Below are 6,000 nucleotides of genomic sequence, written 5' to 3'. Positions count from 1 at the left end.
TTATGGTTTCACTGCTGGGGCTCAGATCAGATCAGTTAGTCGACTAATCAAGTCCTCAAGAGGGCCTCTAAAATCCCGGATAAAAACAAAATAGACATCAAGCATTTTTCCCTTCTATGCAAAGTTTGTGTTCTAATGTTTATAACAGTGGTTCTCAACTGGTGGGTCAGCACCCAAAAGTGGGTCACGAACTGATTGCAAAAAAAAAAAGGGCAAAATACCTGATATTGAAGCCCCAGGTAGACATCTATCCATATACTTTATTTTGATGGAAAATTAGTAAATTCTTATTGTTTTCTAGAGATTTTCACTTATTTATCCTGGTATCTTGGATGGAAATATTTCTAAGTGAGTTAGTTTTCATAATAATTTGAAAATGTCTCATCACCTTTCAAAAATCAAAACAAAACAAAAAACAACCAAACAACTAAAATGTGTTATAACAGTAAAACAGTGAAATCAAATGTTTGCATGCACGTCCTCCCAAAGTGTTAGCCTGTCTCTTTGTTCAGTCTTTTGTTGTGTTCCTTCCATGATCCAAATTTCAGCATTTTTTTTTTAATTGAATTTCATAAAAATCTGAGATTAGGGTCCCTACCTTACAGTCAGTGTTGGGTCCTATATTTCAGTGGTTCCCAAAGTGGGCCATGGCAATGCAAGGCTGAACACCAGCAAGAGGTGCAGTTCATTAATGTCATGTCAGATTCAACCATTCAGTTGTAGTTTAAGCCCAAGACAGTGTCTAGTTTGGACTGGAGTACTTTGCTATGCAGGAAAGCCCTGGCGACACTCCTTCCTTTTGTGCAACATCCAACCAGTGTTTTTCTGCTTTTGTCTCAATTAAGACAAAAAAATCAAAGCTGGGCATCGAAAATTTACTGAGACTTGCACCCAGGACTCAAGAAGATCTGCACCAAATAAGCTCACAGGACTGAGAGTATAAAGATGTTCATTGAGTTTTTTTTCATATAATTGTTCATCTCTGGAGAGTCAGATGTTTAAAACTGTATATAAACTGATGGTTGCTGTTATTTCGACAAAGTTTAGAGGTTTTATGCTAAGTAAACTGTTTTTAAATGGTATTTGTTAGCAAAAATCATGACTGTGTGTACATTTACATATTTTTACATGATGATGTTGAGGGTTGGGGGGGCAAAAGGGGGCCCAACAGAAAAAGTTTGTGAACCACTCATGTAAAAGGACTTCCATACATTTATGAGAACTACCAAATCCTCATTGATTCAACAACAAAGCTGAACTTATTTCTGATTTTCTGTAATGCTACTTTGTGTTTTTACTGGTTCAATGTTGTACGGAGTTCAATCTTTTTGTTTTTTTACTAAAGGCTTTAACCTTTTCTCATTAAAATCCTCAGGACAAGTGCAAATTCACTATAAACACCATTACACATGCACGAGTGACTGTTCCACGTTTGTGTATGGATATTGTATCTATCCCTTAAAAACAACCCATGGATAAATAGCTCACTGAAATGTTTATTTACAAGTAAATCACAGAATAACTTGACTATAAATCTAATGACACAGTACAGAAAATTAGACAAATGTAAGCTGAAATACGGGCAATTTAAGAGAACAGTCTAATTCAAAACACCGCTCAAGGAAATGTTGAAGCAAGGAGTTATCTTTTAGATCTGGCTAAAAAAAAAGAATGGAAAAAATAGTTAGTCAATGCACTATTTATTTTCAAAATGAATTAGACTTACTACATTATTTATAGTCTTGTTATATCAAGGATGAATTAAGCCCAAAATCATTCAATTTTCAGATGTATAAGATAGCTTCATCCTATAGTAATACAACATTTAGTGCTTAGGTTGTTCACCATTACAAGCAAGCACAACTAGCCATAGGGTAGTAATTTATACAGTTATTCATGTCAATATTTCTGACATATTTGCACCATGGATGCTCCAATCCTAGATGTACTGGATGGCTATTTGACTGGAGAGTTCTGTGCAGACCAATTCCCTGTTTCCTCAACAGGCCGGGACAAGTGCAATACCACCCAAGTACAGAGCATTGCAACCTCTCCCAACCTGCACAGAAAGGGACCAGCTCTGATGGCTCGATTTCAGTTCTATGATCAGTTTTGCATGGATTTGCACAGCAGTACAGAGAAAAGCTGAAAGCAAACCAGCAAAACTAACCAGAGACCCATGTGCATGCGCTGCAGTTTTCAGGGAAGAACACACGTCTAGGAGTACTTTAAGTGCTCACATTGCAGTAGAATTTTAGAAAACTACCTGCACTATAAGCACTTTAATACTACTGAAACCTTTTTAAACATCTGGATTAGAACTAGATTGAAGAAAACACAGGCCACCGTCAGTTTTGCATAGATTTGCACAACTTATCGTTTCTCGCAGCGCAACTATGCAAAACTAACAGAGAACTGCTACATTTTCAGACTGTCCTCATGCTCAGCATAAACACCCTGCAGATGAGAGTCCCAGCTCCTTATGCCAGAAGGAGCACTTAGGGCAGTAGGTGCTAGTCTACTTCACTATCTGCACTAGATGCACCTTAGCATAAGCACTAGCAAAGCTGAAAAGTGATTTTTCAGAACAGAAATGTGCACAAAAATGTTAAAAACTTGACTTTTGCTGGATTAAAGGCTAGTAAAAGGAACTTAACATTCATTGGCAACACAGCGTCCCTGCACAGACTTATAATGAAATGACATTTTCAACAGTCACACGATGCATGATGCCTCACAAACATCATGCACATTTGATAAGAGGGGCCGCACTCCAGACCTTTTTTTTGCCCCAGGAACCGCAATACGCCGAATCAGACAGCAGCATGGAGGCCATGTCCTCAAAGATGTGTATTCTGATTCAGTCAATCCCGGATAAGCCAGTCATGTCTGTGAATAAACCTGCTCCTTTAGTTACCTTTATCAAAATAGTGCTGAAAGTGCCTTCACTGCAGTAGATTTATAAAACTACCTGCACTGTAAGCACTTTGACACTACAGTGACTTCAAGCTGTTCACAGGCGGGTTTGCATTCAGGGGGTAAAGGATGCCTTTAAATCTACAATGAGGGGCTTTCCAGAGGAGAAACAGCTGTGCACAGGGGTCTGCAAGGAAAGAGGAGACACAGAATTAACAGTATGTCAGCAGTTTAAGCTCTAGGTCTAAATCTATTGTATTGACTTTCTTTATTAGCTAAAGCTGGCACTTGATACAGAAATGGTCATGTAGCCTGCAAAGTCACAAGACATTGAAAGCAAAATTGCAGATTTGGGTTCTCACTTTTGCTTTTGGACACATTTTCAAATTAAACATGAGACTCCAAACAATCCTATCAAATATATATGATTGAATAAATGGGAAATAATGCGCATCTGTTAATTAAATGTGAAATTTCTGCTGCAGTGTTAATTTTGTCGACTTAAACTACAAATGTTCGTTGACAGCCTTTTTTTCCATGACAAAAACTAGACTAACAAAAATAGATCTGTGATGACTAAACTGACAAAAACTAAGTTTAGTTTTCATCGACTAAAACTAGACTATAATGCACATAGTTTTCGTCGTACATTTAAAATCTGTGATATTTCTCCACTGTGGGTAAATCTGTCAAAAACAATGCAGCTGTATCTATTCTGTCTCTCCGCTGTAGAAAGCAGGGACCCCAGGATTGACAGGATGCAGAAAGCACACTACCATGATTTGGTACCAAATTTAGGCAAGAAAATAAATGCTTGGACTAAAAGTAAAGTCTAAAATGTGAGGATTTTTTATGGACTAATATTAGACTAAAAGGTTTTGAGTTTTCGTCGACTAAAACTAGACTAAAACTAAAAAGGATAGAAATTACTAAAATGTGACTAAGACTGAAAAGCATTTCATTTAAAGACTAAAATGAAGATTAAAATTAAAAATAGCTGCCAAAATTAAGACTGTTCTGCTGATATTTACAACCGGTGTATAGGCTGTATAATCGAGGCGGGAGAAAGAAAAAAGATTTTTAGATGTGGAGGTGGAAGATTCTAAATTGGTTTATAAAGATCAGATAATTTAAATGTTTAATACTGTGGAATAGCAGGGACAAAAAGATGGACCTCTGACATGCAGTACATAACGGCAAGATTTGAATTACCAGTTGTTCATCTGGGAAAAATTGCATTTTTATGTTTATAATTTCAGAAATGTTATAGGGAAAGGATGCTGCTACCTGTGGTTCAGTGCAATTGTAAATTTCCAGTTTTCACACATCATCCAGAAGAGAGGATTGTAAATTTATCTCTTTTTTCCAAACACAGATATGTTTATTATATCTGACACTGTGAGAACATAAATGGGAAAAAAAATAAGTGCATCAAAATGCATCAATAATCGATTAAGGATCAAATCGTAGCCCTATGAATTGTAATCGTATTGGATCATGAGGTGCCTAAAGTTTTCCAGCTCTAATCATAAGTTTGTGGAGTTTAAAGCAGAACAAACAGTCCTTCATCAGAAGTCTCTATTCAGGGCGTGAGATGGCCTAGCGGTCTAAGGTGCGAACCATGAACGTGGTTGGCCCGGGTTTGAATCCGGCCTATGGCCTTTTGCAGCATGTCTCCCCACTCTCGTCCCATTTCTAACTCTATCCACTGCCCTCCTCTGTCAAAAAAAGGCACTAGCATAATAATAATAATAAAATTAGTCTCTATGCACGCTTCTTAGACTCAGGACCCACCAATCTTTTTAATCACAAACGGTGACCCAAACTTAAAAAAAGAAAAATAAACAACCCATACTTAGTTAATTGATAATTTTGCAATTTTTTTTTATCTTGGATGGGAAAAAATATATGACAACTGACTTTACACCCACTTTCCCTGTAACAATGTGTACATTTTTTGCAGATATCATGAGAAATCACTGAATTATCATGGGGAAAGTAGCTAGTGATAAATAAGTTAGAAATACAGACTGAAAACAAAATTACCCATCATCAATGTAAAATAAAATGTATGGACACATGTCCTCTAGAGACTTGACACAGACCCACTTTTGGGTCCCAAGCCACCAGTTGAGAACCACTGCCTGAAATTTTTAAGTGTCTTCCAAGAACTTCAGCTCATTTTTCTCATCCTTTAACTTTGAAGTATGCTTCAGGGACTTTAGTTAACTACTTTTATAGAACGTGTGTACATCACTTAATCTTGCATCCCCTAAATAACACTCCACTTTAAACTGGCCCTTATTCATCCACCAGTGTTACATCACTTGGCAGTTCATTCAACTCAGACTGACCCCTACCATGTTAAACTTGGTTTGGAAACAAGAAAGGAGGTTAAGTTAACAGTTTTGTTTTTCTCTGTTAGATAACAAGCAGCCCCCAATACAAAACATAACTCCAAAATAAGTTACATAACAGGACTACAAACGCTGACAAAGGTATATGCTCACCAATATTTGGTTTGAATAAAGCGGTGTCTTCAAAGATTTGCATCATTACACAAGCAAAATGTAGATGCCACTCCAAATGCTTTAAGTTTAAACACCTGATGTGACTTACAGTGGGTGCTGAAGCATGTCTAAGTTTTCCCCCAACTTTTGTTTGCAATTTTGCTCTTGTTAGTTTGGACAAAACCGAACATACTCATGATCGTAGCATCTTTAGACCCGCCAAACTGATCCGTGTATTTTGATGAAAGGAGAAAAATATCTACTGGTAACAGCTCAGAAGCTTTTTTTGGTTAAAAGCTGGTATTTGTGTGATAAAACAGGAACAACATGTCTCGGTGTGTTGACAAAGTTCAATGCAAAACCTGTGTGAACAAGGAGTAGTAAGGTTGGGGATGGCAACACTTGCGCACCAGTCACATTGCTTCACCCCTCCCCCACGCACTAACATGGCGCCCAGAAGTCCGCATTTTTAGCGTTTTATAAATCTACTTCGTCTGACTAGAAAATGACACACAATAGTAACTGAATTCGAAACTTAACGACGTGTGCAATCAACGATTTAAAATGCACGTCG

Source organism: Cheilinus undulatus, linkage group 15 (genome assembly GCF_018320785.1).
Source record: "Cheilinus undulatus linkage group 15, ASM1832078v1, whole genome shotgun sequence".
NCBI lineage: Eukaryota > Metazoa > Chordata > Actinopteri > Labriformes > Labridae > Cheilinus > Cheilinus undulatus.
The sequence above is the reverse complement of the archived record's forward strand: the minus strand, read 5'-3'. Positions refer to the sequence as shown.